The sequence below is a fragment of the Emys orbicularis genome, chromosome 6 (genome assembly GCF_028017835.1).
Source record: "Emys orbicularis isolate rEmyOrb1 chromosome 6, rEmyOrb1.hap1, whole genome shotgun sequence".
Taxonomy (NCBI): Eukaryota; Metazoa; Chordata; order Testudines; family Emydidae; genus Emys; species Emys orbicularis.
In genome coordinates, this window is record NC_088688.1 from 102,702,636 (window position 1) to 102,724,412 (window position 21,777).

Sequence of the window (21,777 nt, forward strand, 5' to 3'; positions counted from 1 at the left end):
TTTAAGCACTGTTCATCTTATCTAGTTTTTTTTAAAAAGGCAAATAATGAAGAAGAATCTCTCAAATTTTTAGACATCTTCAATTTTATCTTGTAAAATTATCATTTCACTTGAGTGGTAAAGCTCCCCGCCTCCCCTTTTACTGGTACATGCATCAAGCTAAGGGACATCAATAAGAGTAAAGCAGGATTTCATGGTACCAACTTTTCCACTCAACTTCTCTGGGTTTGTGACAAGTGTTTGCTACTGCAAGCTTGAAAATAACCTCCTAACCTCTGAGAAGTGTTCCTTGGATGCCAGATCTGAATTTTGAAAAGGTTGACTTTATGTTAAATTATATTGAATAGCACACATCAGCTAAAATCTAAACTTTGAAAAACATTAACTAAATTTTAGTTCACCAACAGATTTATTTCAGTACTGCAATTAAGACAAATCTGACTTTTCAACATACTACTTTATAAAGAAAATGACCTTCCACAGGGAAATATGTAGCAGATCTATTCAGCCCCTATGTTCAATTCTGTATTATCACTATGTCATCATATCCTCTACTTGTCACCATGTCATCTGAAGGGGAGCAACCCACAGTTCTGGCATCATTCATTATATAAATTAATGACAGGCAAAACTCAAAGGGTTTGATGCAAATCAAGCAAGCATATGTGACAACACCTGCCTTTTATTGGTATATGCATCAACTTGAAACAACAGTTCAGATTCTTATCCTCAAATTCAAGTCTTTTGATCTAACCTCACATTCCCCTGGAAGTTTCTAGGTGAGTCAATTGCCCAAATCTGCACCACAGTTAGCTTCTTCCTTCTTTCCCAAGCTCTAGTCACCACCTTCTGTTGAAGATCCATGGGGCTTATCAGTTCAGTTAGTCATCTTCACTGAATGGGCCTAACACTGTTCTGTCAGCCAGGCTCTCTGATGGGGCCCAGGCTGCTAAATGACTTGACACAGTGGAGTTTCTCCCCTCCCTCTCAAACTCCAGAATGTAGAAGATTGAGGTTCACTCATTTTTCAATAAGAAAGGTTTCAGGTTTGGTTCAGTTTGAGTTTTAAGTGAAGTTTTAGACCAATTTATAATTTATCCAAACTGATTTCCCAATACTGTAGCTATTGATATAGCCACCGAATGCCCACAGTTGTTGTTTCTAGTCAACTTCATCCTTGGACTGATTTCCAAAAGGGAAGCAGCTCTGAACCATGCCCATTTGCACACCATCATTGCACAAGCTAATTGCCAGTTGATTCATGCATGTAGTCATGATAATTGCACAAATGAAGCTCACAGCTGTACACATAGTACCCCTTAGCCATGTACTATTATGCATGACTCAGGGTTTCTGCCCTTTTGAAAATCAGGTTCACTATGAGCAATTTGGCTTTCACAGCTCAGAAGAAACTACTGTAAAATTTTGAAATCTCCCCCCTTCCTCCCCCCCGCCCCCTTACATACCTAAAGTAAAGGCCAGGCAGAACTGCAGTCATTTGGGAAAGCACAGGGGCTGCTCCATGCCTATCCTCTCAGGAGCATGGAAAAGATAGGGAGAACATGGCTCTCTCCACCATCCTCTCTCTCCAAACGCACCAGGAAGGGAATGCATAGGTTGTGTGCATCCAGGAGCTGTGGGAGGAAATCCTCTCCAGATGCTCCCCAAAGGCAAACACAGCCTCCTACCACCACCACTGCAGGACTATGGGTATGTCTACACTACGGGATTAATCCGAATTTATATAATTCGAATTTGGGAAACAGATTGTATAAAGTCGAATGTATGCGGCCACACTAAGCACATTAATTCGGTGGTGTGCGTCCATGTACCGGGGATAGTGTCGATTTCTGGAGCGTTGCACTGTGGGTAGCTATCCCATAGCTATCCCATAGTTCCCGCAGTCTCCCCCGCCCATTGGAATTCTGGGTTGAGATCCCAGTGCCTGATGGGGCAAAAAACATTATCGCAGGTGGTTCTGGATACAGCCTCACCCCTCCCTCCATGATAGCAACGGCAGACAACCATTTCGCGCCTTTTTTCCTGGGTGAACACTGCAGACTCCATACCACGGCAAGCATGGAGCCCGCTCAGCTCAAGACAGCAGTCATGAACATTGTAAACACCTCACGCGTTCTCGTGCAGTTTATGCTGAGCCAGGACCAGAAAAACGAGGCGAGGAGGCGGCGGCGACGGCAGCGCAGCAACAAACATGATGAGGACATGGACATGGACACAGAATTCTCTCAAACCGCAGGCCCCGGTGCTTTGGAGATCATGTTGTTAATGGGGCAGGTTCTATCCGTGGAACGCCGATTCTGGGCCCGGGAAACAAGCACAGACTGGTGGGACTGCATAGTGTTGCAGGTGTGGGACAATTCCCAGTGGCTGCGAAACTTTCGCATGTGTAAGAGCACTTTCATGGAACTTTGTGACTTGCTGTCCCCTGCCCTGAAACGCCAGAATACCAAGATGAGAGCAGCCCTCACAGTTGAGAAGCGAGTGGCGATAGCCCTGTGGAAGCTTGCAACGCCAGACAGCTACCGGTCAGTCGGGAATCAATTTGGAGTGGGCAAATCTACTGTGGGGGCTGCTGTGATGCAAGTAGCCAAAGCAATCACTGAGGTGCTGCTACGAAAGGTAGTGACTCTGGGAAATGTGCAGGTCATAGTGGATGGCTTTGCTGCAATGGGATTCCCTAACTGTGGTGGGGCGATAGATGGAACCCATATCCCTATCTTGGCACCGGAGCACCAGGGTACCCAGTACATAAACCGCAAGGGGTACTTTTCAATGGTGCTGCAAGCACTTGTGGATCACAAGGGACGTTTCACCAACATCAACGTGGGCTGGCAGGGAAGGGTTCATGATGCTCGTGTCTTCAGGAACACTACTCCGTTTAAACGGCTGCAGCAAGGGACTTACTTCCCGGACCAGAAAATAACCATTGGGGATGTTGAAATGCCAATAGTTATTCTTGGGAACCCAGCCTACCCCTTAATGCCCTGGCTCATGAAGCCATACACAGGCAGCCTGGACAGGAGTCAGGAGCTGTTCAACTACAGGCTGAGCAAGTGCAGAATGGTGGTAGAATGTGCATTTGGACGTTTAAAAGGTCGCTGGCGATCGTTACTGACTCGCTCAGACCTCAGCCAAACCAATATCCCCATTGTTATTTCTGCTTGCTGTGTGCTCCACAATCTCTGTGAAAGTAAGGGGGAGACCTTTATGGCGGGGTGGGAGGCTGAGACAAATCGCCTGGCTGCTGATTACGCGCAGCCAGACACCAGGGCGATTAGAAGAGCACACCAGGAAGCACTGTGCATCAGAGAAGCTTTGAAAACCAGTTTCATGACTGGCCAGGCTACAGTGTGAAATTTCTGTTTGTTTCTCCTTCATGAAAACTCGCCCCCTTCATTGACTCATTCTCTGTAAGGAACCCACCCTCCCCCTTTCCCCAGCTTGCTTTCAAAGGAAATAAAGTCACTATCGTTTAAAAATCATTTATTCTTTATTAATTGATTATAAAAAGAGGGAGGGAACCCGGGTGGGGTTTGGGAGGAGAATCGGTGGGAAGGAAAAGGCCATTAAAAAAAGGTTAAAAAAATGACAGCCTTTTGCTTGGGCTGTCCACTGGGGTGGAATGGGAGGGTGTACGGAGCCTTCCCCCCCCCCCACGTTCTTACACGTCTGGGTGAGGAAGCTATGGAACATGGTGAGGGGGGAGGGGGGTTATACAGGGGCTGTAGCGGCACTCTGTTATCCTGCTGCCGTTCCTGAAGCTCCACCGGACGCCGGAGCATGTCTGTTTGCTCACGCAGCAGCCCCAGCGTTGCATCCTGCCTCCTCTGATCTTCCTGCCGCCACCTCTCATCTCGAGCGTCTCTCCTGTCCTCACGTTGGTCCCTCATGTCCTCACGTTCACTGGCTTCTTTCCTATACTTTGAAACCGTGTCCTTCCACTCATTCAGATGAGCTCTTTCACTGCGGGTGGATTCCATGATTTCTGCGAACATCTCGTCTCGCGTCTTCTTTTTCCGACGCCTTATCTGAGATAGCCTTCGGGACGGAGGAGGGGGGCTTGAAGAATTTGCAGCTGCTGGAGGGAGGGGAAAAAAGGAGAGAATTTTTTAAAAAGATACATTTTGCAGAACAATGCTTATACTCTTTCACGGTGGCCAACACTATTCACATTACATAGCACATGTGATTTCTGTGCAAGGTCGCATTTTGCCTCTTAATATTGAGTGCCTGTGGCTTTGCTGCTAGAGATCACAGACGCAGGTCCGGGCAACAGAATTCGGCTTGCATGCAGCCATGGTAAGCCATTGTCTTTCGGCTTCTGCGCCCTCCTTTCCCACATACCAAGCAAAGCCCATTGAGTGCTGCGGTTTTCCTGTTAACCTTCAGCAGCAGAAAACAAACTAACCCCCCCCATCCAATTCTCTGGGATGATCGCTTTATCCCTCCCCCACCGCGTGGTTGGTATCAGGGAAGATCCCTACTAGCCAAACGCGAAAAGCTCTGGCCAATTCCGCCCCCCCCCCCCGCGCTTGGCTAACTGCAGGGAAGGATTTCTTTTCAGCCACAGGCAAACAGCCCAGTAGGAACGGCCACCTCTGTCCCCTTAATTAAATTCCCGTATTTCAACCAGGTTACCATGAGCGATATCACTCTCCTGAGGATTACACAGCGAGATAAAGAATGGATGTTGCTTGAATGCCAGCAAACTCCGGGACCATACGCTGCCAGGCTTTGTCATGGAATGATACCAGATTACTTGCTGCAAGCATGGCGCGGTCAAGTGTCCTACCATGGAGGACGGAATAAGGCTGCACTGCCCAGAAACCTTGTGGCAAGGCTTTTGGAGTACCTCCAGGAGAGCTTCATGGAGATGTCCCTGGAGGATTTCCGTTCCATCCCCAGACACGTTAACAGACTTTTCCAGTAGCTGTACTGGCTGCGAATGCATCCCAAGTCCTCAGGGCAAAGTAATCATTAAAAAACGCTTGCTTTTAAAACAAGTTTTATATTTTAAAAGGTAAACTCACCTGAGGTCCCTTCCATGGGGTCGTGGTCTTGGATACTGGCTTGGGAGGGTTGGGAGGGTACTTCAGTCAGGCTGAGAAAAAGATCCTGGCTGTTGGGGAGAACGGAGTGCTGGGTGCTCTCCGCAAGCTCGTCCTCCTCCTCCTCTTCCCCGTCCGCAGAATCCTCAGGTGTAGCTGATGAGATTATCCCCGCCTCGGAATCCATGGTCAGAGGTGGGGTAGTGGTGGCGGCCCCCCCCTAGAACTTCATGCAGCTCGGCGTAGAAGCGGCATGTCCGCGGCTCTGACCCGGAGCGACCGTTTGCCTCCTTTGTTTTTTTGATAGGCTTGTTTGAGCTCCTTGACTTTCACGCGGCACTGATCTGAGTCCCTATTGTGGCCTCTCTCCATCATTCCCTTGGAGATTTTTTCAAAAGTTTTGGCATTTCGTCTTTTCGAACGAAGTTCTGCTAGCACTGAATCCTCTCCCCATATAGTGATCAGATCCAGTACCTCCCGTACGGTCCATGCTGGTGCTCTTTTTCGATTATCGGCCTGCATGGTTACCTGTGCTGATGAGCTATCTGTGGTCAGCTGTGCTCTCCACGCTGGGCAAACAGGAAATGAAATTCAAATGTTCGCGGGGCTTTTCCTGTCTACCTGGCCAGTGCATCCGAGTTCAGATTGCTGTGCAGAGTGGTCACAATGGTGCACTGTGGGATAGCTCCCGGGGGCCAATACCATCGTATTGCGGCCACACTAACCCCAATTCAAAATGACAATATTGATTTTGGCGCTACTCCGCTCGTCGGGGTGGAGTACAGAAATGTATTTTAAGAGACCTTTATTTCAAAATAAATGGCTTCATTGTGTGGACAGGTGCAGGGCTAATTCGATTTAATGCTGCTAAATCCGCATTAAAGTCATAGTGTAGACCAGGCCTATGTTTGAGTCCTTAATGTTTATAAAGTATTTTGAGATCCTTGGATGCTTACTAGTTTCTAGATCAGCATTAAGCATTGTTATTTCTTAGTCTTAGCCAGTGCCGTGTCACCTGAAGAAGAACTTTTACTTCAATTGTTTAATAAATTTGTGATGCAAGTTCTATTCTGCTGCATGTCCCCCTTCCTTCCCATCGGGCAGATGGGTTTTACAGTAATCACATATTGAGACTAAGTCATCACAGAAAACAACTTCAGCACAGACAGGAAAAGTTAAATATTTTTAAAATGCAAACAAAATGAATTTTTAAAAACTTCAAAATAGACTTGGAACCATAAGGCCCTTTTCCCAGCCACTGGCAGTTCTTTTAACAAAAGATGCTCTTAAGTTATGCAGCCTTCTCATTTGTCAATTCAGAGATTTCTCTGTCTCCTCTGCTCCATACTCTGTATAATTTAAGGTGACTCACTGTACAGGAAAGTTCGCCTTCCATTAAAATGTTTTCTTTAGTAAGCACTCTCCTGCAAGTGCTGTAGTGTAAACATGAGTGGCTACGAATACGAACATTTATTAAATAGAACTGATGAATATTTCAATACCTAAGGGAGAGCAATTCACAGCTCAATCTTTCAGGCTGTTTTAAGTGCAGCACAGGACAATTCCACTACATCTTCCATTAATATTTAATTGCCCATTTTATTCTGTTTACCTTTTTGGTTAATATATAATTTAAAGCCCTCTACTAAAAAGGATGAAAAAAGAAAAAAAAAAAAAAAAGAGAGAGAGAGAGAACAACTGTTAGTCTGCTTTTAACAAATCTCTGGTGAGAGCTTTTGCTTCATTTAAAATTCATTGCAAAGAATTTTTATTTAATATCAGTAATGCAAACCTCAGGTATTAAAGTAAAACTTGGAAGCAAGTGTTGTGTAACATTCCTGATGCTGACTTGGATTTGATTTACGTCAGTTTCTGACTGGCTGCCATTGACAAAGCAGTAAAGCAACCTGTGACGGTGCCATGTGTGATAACCCAGTGAAGGAAAGTCCTTGTAACCTGACTGGACAAAAAAAAAATTGCTATGGCAGAAAGCTGGCCACACAGCAGTAAGTGATGTTTTTATAGTCCTTTCTACATAGGTTTTACTGGCTAGGGAAAAGGTATTATACGAAGCAGAATGAAACAACATTCCAATAGGGAACACTCTCATCGTTATAGAAGTGGAGACTGTGATTGCTAAATACTTCTCTTCCCTTTGGTGCATATCTGTAGAAACCTATTGGATTAGTAGACATACAGCCCTGCTAATGTCTGGGATTATTTCTTACCTAATCTGATCAATATATTTTGCAGGTACTATACACAGGATTTTAAAGCAATGTTCATGGGAGTGGGGTACCTGATCTGCATTTGTCAGTCATCAGGATTTCACAACATATCACAGAGAAGTTCAATAGAAGACGATGGTGATAAAAATTAGCAGGACCTGTCAATTAAGGTGCCCAGAACAATGCTGGTGAATAGCAGTACTCTCAGTATTCACTGTAGTTTGGTAAGTAATTGGCAAAACATACCTAAATAATGCAGTTGGACAAGACTTGAAATGCCTATCTCACACACACACACACACACACAGTGTAATGGTTTATTGCATCCCTTTTCACGCCTCCTGACAGGCATGAGGAAGGAGCGGGATAAGATATTTTTTTTCTTTCACTATCATTATATGATGGCAACATTTTATTTAAAAACGTCATTGAGCAAACTAAGGTATGATTCAGCACAACACATAAGCACACGCATAAATCAATGGAACAAGTAGTTCCATTGACTGCAATAGCTTAAATGGAAACACAGACATAAGTGTTTGCAGGGATGGAATCTAATGTGTTACATTCAAGGTAAAATGAGAAGATATAAGCATATTTATGCATTCAGAGAGAGAGAGAGACACAGACAGACAGACAGACAAAAACACCAAATATTATGGAACAGCAATACCAATTCTAATCAAGCCTGCTTTCTCTTTTTAAAAAGGAAAAAAAATATGAGTAACTAAACCAAAAAAATGAATGTGGGCAAAATAGCAGAGCTACAATTCTTGAAAGTGAAGATTTGCTGCTCGGACAGTCCATCTGCCTAGAATACAGTTAGTATATTCAAGAGTGTTGCATGCCATTTTTCTGCCCTTGAATCAAATTCCTATGTTAGTAGGAGAAGGCTAACAGTTATACAAGTACTTATCAGTTTGATAAGAATAGGACACGTGCAGAAAGTCTCCACAAGTTTAGCCACAGCCAGGATCAGGCTAGATCGTCAATACAGAATGAGAGGAAGTTTACATTATTTTGTTTGACTGAAACCTTGAACTGTCAGTGAAATTTTGTAGTATCTATTCTAAAAAAACCAACAACTTCTTTATACAGTGCTGGTCATGGTTTAAAGGAGGAATGGGAGGGAGCAACAGCCTCTGCTAAAAACAAAACCAAATCACCTCTCTCTGACCTCAGTGAGAGTTACTCTATATCCTCAGTGCTCCCATACAACAACCCTCCAATCAGGCACGAGAGCAGGAAACAGTTTCCCTGTACCCCAGTGACAATCCTAACCTCACAGCTTCATTTCTTTCTCTGTATGATTGATAGGCAGCAACATACTTGTCCAGGCCTCCTCCCTCTCCAGTGCTGCCATCTTCCACGATTTGCAGGAAAATAACGTGATCATCAGTGGCTTCTACCTTTGCTCCCCTATGGACTTGATGCACAGAACCTGGTTCTGCTTGGTGATTATGCATAATGTGCAAGTTCCATTTTGCCTACTGACTTATTTAAGCCACGAATGCTGATCACATCTTCCAAGGCTCTAAAGTATGCAAAGCATATGAATGTGAAATATGATCTCATGCTATTTAAAACCATGCAGATAATCCTTAAACGGTCATTGCCGAGGGTGAAAGCAATGCATTTTCTAGGAGCAGAAATTACACAATTCTACTTTTTTTGAATGAGCCAAATCTAGTTTCTTCACCTACCCAAGCAGAGCTATACGTTTTGTTTTCCTACATGGTGTCAGACATTAGAATGTATTTGGTTAGTTACAGTCTCAGCTTGGTCATTCTTTGCATATCTTATTTCTACCCAGTCTCTTTCTGGGAACTGATGCAATTTCATCACAACTCATGTGTCTTCCAATTAGTGGTCAGGTTCTAGCGTAGCCTTTGCTAAGTATCAGAATCCTCCATCCAATGCCTGGAGATGGTATGTGCATGCTAAATGTTCAGCTTGAATTAAGATCCTCGTGGGCTCTAGGAAACAGCTCTACAGATGAGCTAAAAGTTATCCTATTCTGGGTTTCGCTCTTCTAGGTTTCTTTCAACCCCGAATACATGTTGCATGTTATGGGATACTTTATGACTTTGTGCCATGCAGGTCTGGGTCCAAATTTCAGTAAGTGGAGACAGAGATTGGGTGAAAACCATTAGTCCATAGTTTATTAAACAGTAATAATATCTGCAGTCTAAACCCTCACACACCCTTTTTGGTGCAATGCAAGTTTATAAACATGTCTGCTAAAATTTTTCCAGTCTCTATTCCAATTCTCTTTAATGTTTTTTTCCCCTTTTTCTTCTTTTTATGGGGGGGGGGGAGAGGAGCTGGCAACTTATCCGTTTAACTATATTTTATTCATGCCCCTAGTTCTACTATTATCTACACACTTTCCAGTTCTTTTCCACTCGCTCCTAGAAATCTGATCCACAAATGGGACAAATGTCTGCCCTTTAACCGTTGTAAAGATAGCTGTAAGTAATTGTTTGTCTCTGCTCTTTCCTTTTCTCTTGTCTCTGATTTCCCTGTCATTACTGTTAGTGAAATCATCTGATTTTACTGTCTGCTAGACATACTGTACTTCTAAAGCCTTTAACTTTTAGTGTTGGTACTCTACTTTATTCAATACTCATCTGGGCTTGAGACATTAATATTTTATTAAATGCTTGTAATTCTTTAGAATCCATCTGGTCCCACCCATGCACAAAGTTATGAGTATTGTTTGTAAGCACAGCAATAGTGCTTTAATATGAGAGAATCAGTTGACTCAGTCCTTCCATTTAACATAACCTCAGCAGCTATTAAACTTTTTGATGCTCGGTGTTTTGCTCCTAGACAACTGACTTAAGCTCACAAGCCTCATGCATCTTGTCTTTCCCACTGTTTTCTTGTTTGGCAGGAGGAGTATGCTGGCTGCATGCCACCCATCAGAAAATACATTTACAATAACATGAGTTCAGGTGCCAGCATCCTGTTGCCATTTGAGGTGTCTAACCTACATGAGGAGTGGGGAGAGGGATTCATTTCCCTTTATTTCATGAGGAGAGGGATACCTTTCATTTCCCATTAAACATATACAGTACAAAAAAGAGCAAGAACTATTGTATATAAGATGTAAAACACCTTACCTGATCTTCAGCAGCAACATGGGAAGAAGTTTCACTGGCACATCAAGAGTCAGGAGAAAGCTTGACTTGATTTTATCATGTCAAAGAACTACCTCCACTTTGTCAGACCTTGTTAGTGGTCCTGATGTTGTTCACACTGGATGTCCAAAGAGCTCTGCTTGGTAGCACAGCATATTCTTGGCACATTCTAAAAGATAAGTAAAACATATACAAAGAACTTCAGGTGCAGAAGATGATTAAAACCAGAAATGGTTCAAACCCAAATGCCAGTACTTTGAGAAAAGCTAGATTGGCAAACCTTTTGTAGCTTACAATAGGGACAACCCTGGTTTAGTGTAAGAGAGAAAGGGGAAGGGAATGCAAACATAAATGGAAAGTAGAATTTCCAGTATATAAATCACTATAATAGTGTAGTTTTCTTGAACATAAGAGAGTTCACACACATGCTTGATGTTGAGTCTAATGATAGTTAGAAAAATTATTCCTGCCAGTATCTGAGTTTTATCACAAAGGTACATATCATTTCAGTAAGAGTCATAGATTTTCTGACCAGATGGGACCATTATCATCACGTAGTCTGACCACCTGCATGACGCAAGCCATAGCATTCCGGAATCTAGCCCAATAACTTGTGTAGGAACCAAAGCTCATCTTTTAGAAAAAAAAAGATCACCTCTTGATTTAAAGATTCTAACTGATAATCTGTTCCAAAAATTAATTACAATGACTCTTTAAAATATCTTATTTCCAGTTTGACTTTTGCTGACTTCAGTTTCCAGCTGGATCTTATCTTAGGTCATTGCCTGCTAGATTAGAGAGACCTGGGCTATCTTTTCCTTATGTAGGTAATTATACCGTGGTGTAAGGTTAAAAGGCAATCACGATTAAGTCATCACACAACATTAAATAACCTCTTTTTGTCGCTCATTGTAAGGCATGTATTCCAGATCACTTATCATTCTTGTAGCTCTTCTCTGTACCCGCTACAATTTTTCAACATTCTTTTTAAAATGACACCAGTACTGGACACAGTATTCCAGAAGTGGTCTCTCCAATTCCCTGTACAGAGGAAACATCACCTCCCTACTCATTATGGCTATGTTTATTCATTCAAGGATCACATTAGCCCCTTTGTGACAGTATCAAACTAGGAATGCACAGTCAGATGATAATTATTAACAAGACCTTTTCAGCATCGTTGTATTCCAGGATACAGGCCACCCCATTCGACCAAGCCACCACGCTGTAAATATTGCTCACATTGTTCCTAGATGCACGACCTTAAATTCTATTGCAGGTGTGCCTATATCTGATCTTTGTGAGAAAGATGACTGGGTAAGTCTCTGTTTATATTATAGTTACAAAGGGGATCAAATCAACTTTTTTTTGAGTCCCTGGTTGCAAGCTTCACTCTGGGGATGCCACTGCCTCTGCACGACAAGCCACACACACTGGAAGAGCTGGTCCTACAGCTCAAGGAAACAACTGCCTCTACCACGTGAGCTAAAATACAACTTCTATTAATTCTCAGATCTAGCAGGATCATTATGTTCCTTATAAGCTGCAACCAGCCAAGAGAAAGGAAAATACAAATACATACAGTGCAAGACCCTGCTTCTATTGACTTCAATGGGAATAAACAAACCCTAACTGAAATCAGTAGGAGCAGGATGTATCCAAATGTTATCCACAACAACAACAACAAACCCATTAATCTAGTATAGGCTAGTTTCTTCAATTATAAACAACTTGTGAGCTGTAAAATAAACTGAACTATATGGAAAGTTCATAAAAGGAACAGAGAGTCACAAACCACAATGGTACTAGATTGGGACACAACATTCATTATACAAAAGTCAAAATTCCAAGTCAGGGTAATTTTTAATTAATTTAAACTCAGAACTGTGCTTGCAGAAATATTTCCTGGCAATTTTCAGACCAAATTAATTTTCCAGTCCAAAGCTATAAAAGGAAGAGAACTTTAGAGAAAAAGCTCTTTGTAATCGCCGAATGACTAATGCTTCTCAGTAATACTGAGGCTTGTTTGGCTTTATAAAATTGGAACATAGATCTTAGGGCTGTGCTTACTTTTAAGGAAGCTGTTCTTGCATCTTTCAATGGTATTAATAGCAGATCAGGGCACTTTATGCTGCTGTAGCACATTTTCTACTGTCCATATCCATTATTTGGAGAGAAACACTAGACTTTTATTAATTAACAGCTGAAAAAATTCTCCAGATTCATACTCACTTGTAGGGCAGTTTCCACTAGAGAAAGAACCTGACTCTGCAATTTCCACACCACCACCTAAAGACATTGGCTTTCTTAACATGAAAAGGAAGACTGCCTATTTAGGCTTGGTAAAAGGAGGAGCACCTCTGTAAAATCCAGCATCCCCTCCTAATTGGGAAATTGTAACAGCTTGGTGATTAATCTCAGCCAATGTTGCAGTCAGCCTAAAGAGTTGGGGCTTCCTTATAGTGTGTTTTTAGTCCCATGAATCTAGACCATCCCATAGGAAATACCTGCATATAGTGTTTATGGGAGTTTAGTATTATCCATGTTTTTATGTTTTAATTTCTGCCCTATCACTCTTTACCTAAATAAAGTGTTCATTGTATTTCCCTGTATACCACATTACTGGCACAAACATGCTGCACTAATCTCGTCTATACAGCCAAGAGAAAGAGTGAAACAAACTGCAGAGAAATTCAGAGGTTGCCGTTTACCTTTTATTTATTCAAGATAATTTTTTTTAATAAAAAAGCATTTTGTTTGCATGCTACTGGAATGATCGTTTGCAGCAGAAGTGTCCATGCATCAAATACATCCTTGGACTGACTCAGGAAGTCTCTGATGCATCATCTCTCACCAATTAGGAATAAAGATACTTTTTAACTGTTTGTTCCTAATATTCCACTTTGGCTGAGATCTAAATACTGAGCTGTGAACAGCAGTGCTGGCTGCCTATGATTTCTGACATAAAATGTCTGGTGATAACAGTAATTGAGTTAGTCTCCTTTATCTTAGGCATGTGATAAAATATAATTAACACTGTGCATATTCTTCCTCTGGGTTTGTGAGTGGGCTGGGGCAGCAAGAGGCACCACATGTCTCTTATTTGAACTGAATCCTGGGGAAAAGAAGGTACAATTAATGCAGATATTAATATTTCCTAATAAGTTGATTAATTAGAAGTGTGTGTCTCTTATTATTAAATATACACACTCCTATGAACATAAATGTGCAGGATTTGATTTTTCTTCTATACAGCTGAGAGTCCTGACGTTTCAATATTTATTTTTCATGCCAAACAGAAGTCAAAGCATGTTGTTCTGTTTTTAAAGAAATCCACAATAAGCACTTCACCCAAATCTAGAGAATAATGAAATTATGCTATTATTGTAGCCATCTGTCTCTTCACATCAGTCTTTTATGATTTTTATAGTCCAGTTTCAAGGCTCCATAAGAAATTATTTTAGTTAACATTAATAACAGCATTTAATTTAATGATTTAAGTCTCAATTTTGAATTAGCTTAAACCCAGTAGAGATTCATGTGTTTGTACGTTTTTTTTGGGGGGGGAAATACCTGGAAAGTTATTTATTGTGTTCTGCTTGATTGGCTATTAAAGGAGGGGATGATGTGTTCCTCTGCATCTGTTATATACTGTGTTTGCTGTTTGCCACCCTGACAGACAGGAAAGTTACAGCCAGTGCTAATTTGAGTAACATCTAACGCCTGGCCTGACAAGGTAAATTCAAATTATGAAGCGATCCCTTCACATACAGAGACCTTGTTAGTTAGATTAGTGGGGGATTGGCTCAGTGTGACAGCTTGTTCGCTAAATGTGAGCTATCTGCATTCCCAATGCAGTCAGTCTATATATTCATTTAAAGAAAAAAAAATAAAGATGCCATTTTTCTTATTTGTCACAGAGTTCATGTAATATTCCTTCTCAGTTTTCTTCATTGTTGACTTCTTAAGGAAATAGCAGCAAGTGTGTACCTTGGAGCGAGACAGCTAATTTTGTTATGGATGAACATAGTGTTGTGACAAAACAGTGGCACAGCTGTCATAACAGCTGTCACACATTAATCATGACAGTGACAAATAGCATAATTACTTTATCTGGAATTCCTAGCATGCACACTCAGTATGCACCACTACAGTGTAAGCATATCAAGCGTGGTTTAATTAAAAGACATCAATACAGGTTAGTTAGACATGGGCTAGGAGACACTGATACAAAATGAAAATAAAATTTATAGTTTCCTTTTTAGGGACACCGGAAGACCAATTACTTAGCCAACAAGGTAATTTGAATCTGTTTTCCTAATCAGCCCTTCTTGATACACATGCTGTGTGGTAAATTGAGCTACTTGTACAGTTATGTTTCTGACCAAATCTCAGCTATGCACCATTCAATGGCTATTCCTCCTTTCCAGCTGTTTTGTATGTTCACATTTGTTCCACATCCTCTGGGTACATAATAAGGGCTGGTCTTCACTACCCGCCCGGATTGGCGGTAGAAAATCGATCTCTCAGGGATCGATTTATCGCGTCTCGTCGGGACACAATAATCGATCCCCGAATCGACGCGCGTACTCCAACCAGCCCAGGTAGGAGTAAGCGCCGTCGACGGGGGAGCCGCGGCAGTCGATTTGCCGCCATCCTCACAGTGGGGTAAGTCGGATCAGATACGTCGAATTCAGCTACGCTATTCCTGTAGCTGAATTTGCTTATCTGAAATTGATCCCCCCCGTAGTGTAGACGTAGCCTAAGATTCTGAAGCACAATTAATGAGTTCCATTGTATATGTGGTAAAAATTTTATTTCCCACACATTTACATAGAGAGAGAGAGAGAGAGTGAGTCATGCCATGAAATTTGCACTCTGATCTGGATCTGCACATGACAAAGTTTGGGTAGTACATACCAGGGGCTCATTATAAAGACAGTCTAACTCATTCCCCTGGTGTCAGATGTCACTTAGGGTTCAAACAAGGTTCCCCCTGTTTCATTCACAAAAAGAGAAGCTGAATGCAAGTTAGGTTGAACAAATGGAACTTTATTAAACCCTGTGCACTTCTCTGTCCATGTGGCTGTCTACCCCTTCTCTATTTCCCTGGTATCTCATCAATAACAGTCCTTCCAGGAAACATGGTCCCTCTAACTCTAGTTCCAGTGATCATAATACTCTCCCATCTTTGTCGATCCTGGGCCTTTCTTTGTATTTTCTCTGTTGTTAAGTCCCATAAATTTTTCCCTCTCTGAGTAGTGTTTGATGGAGGAGTTCTTTCATTTAATGATAGTGGCTATCAGAGGGTGCTGATTTCAAACAACCCAAAGTCTAGGAGCGTTTGGAACTGAGGTTTATTTCAGGCTCATAACTAGTTCCATGTTTCTCTACTTCAGTATCATTTTACAGGTCTATGGCTGCATTAAGCTTTGTTGTGGCTACTGTGTTTGGATTTAGTTTAAGTTTAACATCACTGTGTTGTTGCTAAGGCTCAGTGTAGGCAGCCAATGCCATTAGTATTTACCATCTCCCAGTATTTTTACTTTTTGCTCCAAATTTGTTAAGCTCTGTGAGTCACTGAATTCACTTACTGAATTTCTAGGAGCAGTTCATGAATTGTACTGAAGCAGAGTTAATGAAATATTAATGAATCAATTTCCATAGACATGGTCTCATTATCTCACTGGATGCCATTGGAAAACACAGTCCTGCAGGCAGTGTCCTTCCACCTGCCTGCAAGATGATTTGATTTTCTTCTATTATTAATTTTTTAAAAGCCCACACTCAGGGGCTTCTTGATAACTTTGGACCAGCAGTTTCCCACCAGATAAAATTAAGGGAGACTATTGTAATACCTTTTGCTGCACCTCACTAATCTGTTGAAAATGATCACCTATAAGCAGGCAAAAAGAGTTAGTCAATGAGGTGCTGTGGATCACAGGAAGCAAAAGCCATGCTGAGAAATTTCTAATCCTTTCAAAAAGAAAAATCAACTAATTTTTAAAAAATCAAAATGAGAGTTGTGGGGAAATGACAAAATACTTTACCAATTAACTTCTGGATGGAATTATAATTGATGAATCAAGCACTTGGCATCTGATATAAATTTGCATGGGGTAGGTAAAATTTGTACTGACATGGAGCTGTCATCTGCAAAATATCATGTGAGAACCTGTACTCATTTTGACTTGTCAGTGTTTTTAAAGATAATTTTTACAAATGATGGGTGAACCTGCCAAGGCTTGCCTTTCAGATCTGCTGCTGACCATAACCTTTGTCCAATACAAAGCCCCAGACTGAACGGCTTGGTCCCGATTCTCCTTTCACTGTATAGCTTCCTCAGTGTACCTCTACTGACCTTATTGGGGTTACTCTTGAATTCCAATGGTGTAAAATGAGCACACAACCAGTCCCCTTCTCTCAGCATTCCAGGACTAGTGTCCAAGCATGCAGGATTCTTCTGGGCTCACAGCACAACATGAAAAGTCTATTACATCATGACACAAATAGTAACCCTTTGTCTATCAAAATGAGTTCACAGCAGTCAGGCTGAAGGCAGCAGACTCAAATGCTACTAGTTTAGGCCACCTTGGATTGGTACTCAAACTATCCACCGAGCCCTGATTTTTAGGATGTTCTATGGCATTTGAAATTGATTGCAATGTGAATTCTATACAATATTTCTTCATTGAATTTCAAAAGCCATGCTTGCTTGCCTAAAATGAGAGCGTTAACATGAAAACCCTTTATTCTTTTCTCTCTGTTCATTAGATACCTCTCAGTAGCACTTTCTCTCCCTAACAATGGGAAGCAGCAGGCTTTTGGTGTAAAAACTAACGACAACCGATTGTATTTATCTCCTTGACTAAGAGGTTTTATTATTTATCTTCCCTGTTGCAGTGCCCATGTGGCAGTGCTGATATTGAGCAGCTGGACAGATTGCACCCTGGAGCCACATCTGCAGCTATATAGATCAACATCACTTTCATTGCCTCAGAGCTGAAGAAGTTTATCTTCTGTCAGCAAGACTTAGTACCTACCTTATGAATTGTTAAGGGTCCCCCCCTTCCTTATTTGGTTTTCAAACTGCATTAGTGTAATCTGGTACTGATTGTTAACACCTGATTAGTTAAGCTTTTGCTTACTTTTTTTTCTAATTAATAGGGACTTCCACTGGGGTTTGTGAAGATGGATCTTGAACAGTAAGGTGAATACACAGAGGTAGTTCATGGAAGCTAGAAAAAGACAGTAAAAGATCACAGGCTATAAAACATCACAGTAAGAGTCAGAGATTCCAAGGTCAGAAGAAACCATTGTGATAATCTAGTAAGAAACGTCTGAATGCATTATTCCATGGATTATATGAATTTCTCAGTATTGGATTGGACCAGCTGGTAATTATTTAAATTAGGTCTTCACTAAAGAACTGAGTAGACCAAATCCAAAATAATTTGGCTCCCATATTCAACAGGAAAAATTTACCTCCTGAAGCTGTGTCTTATCACATCCCACAGAGAAGCTGTAACAGCTGACAGGATCTTTTATTAGAGAGACAAGGAGGGTGATGTAATATCTTTTACTGGCCCAACTTCTGTAGACCAATAAAGAAGAAGAGCTCTGTGTAAGCTCAAAAGCTTGTCCCTCTCATCTTCTCTGTCTAATATCCAGGAACCAACAGAGCTACACCACCCCCGCATAGAAGATCTTTTATAGCAATTTACTTAAGGAATACCAAGTTCTGTAGCAATCCCATGCCCCTTGAGACACTAATAAGCTTCTGATTGGATTTTCTGTTTTGCAGGTAGCAGGGCAGTGTCCAGGAGGTTATGTGGGCCAGTGCTTGAAATAATGGCCTAGGAGATAAGATTCTAGTTTCTCACCCCCACTCAGGTGGTAGATTTGGAAGGAGTGACTCAGTCAACCAAGATGAAAGTGTTTAAAGATAGAGCTGGTCCTGAACCAAAAATATGGTTCCAAATCAGCACTGGGGCAAGATCAAATCTGGATCTGAACTTTGCAGCTGAGACCCAGCTCTAGTTAATATACAGCAATGGGATGAACCAGTTTAGATAAAGCTAGAACAGGCTTACAACTTTGTGGGTCACATTCTTATGGTTGCAGTCATATCAAAGGTGGCAGAATTTGTCCTTCCACTGTTTTTTTGTAAGTTTGAAAAAGTTCAGTTGCAACTTAAAAGAAATAAAAATCACCTGAGCTACTTCTACTCCTGATTTCAGGAAGGATCAAAACAGCAAATACCAGAAGAATGAGGTTACTCTTGTGCTATTCCAGGCCAGCTCAAGTCAGAAAATGCTGGCACTCTTGTACTACTGCTTACTATTGCAAGACTTTCAGCCCAGTTTCCAGACCCAAGAAGTTTGGTGTAACATCCAAGCTTCTGATGTAAATCTTCAAACGTTTTGATGTAAAGCAGAACCTTGTTGAAGATCTATAGTTTATTTATTTAGTTCAGAAGCTAACACCTTCTTTTCCCTCCTCTAACCCCTTTCCTGGTTAAAAAACACCTTATAACCCCCAAAATTGGAAAGGTTTTTCTTTTTAAAGTTCATTCTGTTCTACACATGTCCCTCTTGATGGAAGCCAAAGTTGACTACTTTTGAGCAATGGCCCAATGTATTAGCATAACAGTCATTTTAAAGCATTTCTTTTTAATCAAATCTCTAAAGCAATATGGAATGTATAAGCACATAGGGACTCTGAGCAAAATTTGACCCTCTTTATATATATATATATATATATATATCATATAAATATATATATATATTTGACCACATATATATATATATATATCATAAAAATCTGCATTACAAGGGTTTATAATAGAATAGAACAGAACTGGTAAGAATCAGAGATGTGCTTGAGCTGCACTGACTGGATCCAGAATCGAACTTTCCCAAAGTTTGCTACTTGCTTATATCCAGAGTGTTGGTTCAGGCTTATTTCTAGTATGAGTAATAGTTGTCATAGTACAAATACTAAATGTAACTATGGTGTCGGACACCTACAGTGTTAAAATAACCAAGTAATTTACCGTTGGGAATGTTTTCCTTTTTCACTTTCTGCAGTTTCTAAATATTAAAAAATCAGACCTTTGCAAATAACCTTTATTCTAAAGTACCATTTTCAGTGGCCTAAGGGCTTTAGTTTTGCTTCATGAGTATTTAACCAGAACATTAGTTGAATCATGTTACCAGGATTCACCACTGACTCGTTAAAGCAAAATTAAATAGTCATTTCTGACAACGAGAGACACAAGCAGCACTTCTTTAAACACTGTGAGAGGAATTATGGTGCACTTTTAATCATGAGTTGCTCATTTCATTCTGGCTATTTCAAGTGCACTACATCTTTCAGAAATTAGAATCAAATATTGTACAACACTGAATTAAAGCAGGGCTATGCTTTGCATGGTGTAGAACCTAGTTAAGTGTAGACTTACTCATCATAATGTGGAGTGAAGTAGCCTACTGATTTTTTTCTTCTTCATCTACATAAATGCAGTACAAGGAATATTACTAATGAAGTGGATGCTGGGTCACCTAGTCACCAGATGAAAAGGTTACCACTTTATTTTAAGTATCCCATCAATCATTATGAATTAATGTGGTATTCCATGTGAAAGTACTGATCATAATAAATTCAAGTGCTATTTCATGAAAATGTCAAAATGTACACCCAGAGAACTTTATCAATATAGAAAACCTTAAACATGACCTATTCCCAATCTTTCTGCAGATGACCTGGGTTTTAATGCTTTGTATTAAACACACAGTCTGGTCAATATGCTCCCCTTGATGCAACAGGGACTTAGACTGTAAAACCATTTAACCTAAAATTTTATAAGGTGCCTATAAACACGGTAGCCAATCCTTGTAGGCCAGGGATCTTGAGTAAAATTTTCAAAAGCACTTAGGAGCTCGGACAAGTGACTAGGAGTAGGATTCACAGATATTTAGGTACCCAACTCCCACTGAACTCCACCTAAATAACTCTGTGAATCCCGCTCTAGGAGCCTGTCTAATTCCCAAAAGTAACTTAAGCACTCAGAAGCCTAAATTGCATTAAAAGTCAGTGGACTTAAGCATCTAAATCACTTAGGGCCAGATTTTTAAAGGTATTTAGGCAGCAAATGGGATTATCCAGTGGCAGCTAGTGCTTAATACCCATTAAAATCAATGAGTTTTAGGTCCCTAGAAGCTTTTGAAAATCCCACAAGGTGTCTAAATACCTTTAAAAATCTGGCTGCTAGGTGCTTTGAAAATGTTACCCATTGTTTTATTCTTTGTCAGTAAAGTAACATGCACACTAGTAGTGCAATAGAAATAATAAGTAGGGCTGTCAAGCGATTAAAAATATTAATCACGATTAATTGCATGATTAAAAAAATTAATTGCGATTAATCGCACTGTTAAACAATAGAATATCATTTATTTAAATATTTTTGGTTGTTTTCTACATTTTCAAATATATTGATTTCAATTACAACACAGGTTTCAGCGTAGCAGCCGTGTTAGTGTGTCTCTGCAAAAAGAACAGGAGTACTTGTGGCACCTTAGAGACTAACAAATTTATTAGAGCATAAGCTTACGCTCTAATAAATTTGTTAGTCTCTAAGGTGCCACAAGTACTCCTGTTCTAATTACAACACAGAATACAAAGTGTACAGTGCTCACTTTATATTTTTTATTACAAATATTTGCACTGTAAAAAACTAAAGAAATAGTACATCAATTCACCTAATACAAGTACTGTAGTGCAATCTCTTTATCATGAAAGTTGAACTTACAAATGTAGAATTATGTACAAAAAATAACTGCATTCAAAAATAAAACATGTAAAACTTTAGAACCTGCAAGTCCACTCAGTTCTACTTCCGCCAATCACTCAAACAAGTTTGGTTACAATTTACAGGAGATAATGCTGCCCGCTTCTTGTTTACAGTGTCACCTGAAAGTGAGAACAGATGTTCGCATGGCACTTTTGTAGCTGGCGTTGCAAGATATTTACGTGCCAGATGCACTAAAGAGTCATATGTCCCTTCATGCTTAAAACACCATTCTAGAGGACATGCGTCCATGCTGATGACGGGTTCTGCTTGATAACTATCCAAAGCAGAGTGGACCAACACATGTTCATTTTCATCATCTGAGTCAGATGCCACCAGCAGAAGGTTGATTTTCTTTTTTGGTGGTTCAGGTTCTGTAGTTTCCGCATCTAAGTGTTGCTCTTTTAAGACATCTGAAAACATGCTCCACACCTGGTCTCTCTCAGATTTTGGAAGGCACTTCAGATTCTTAAAGCTTGGGTTGAGTG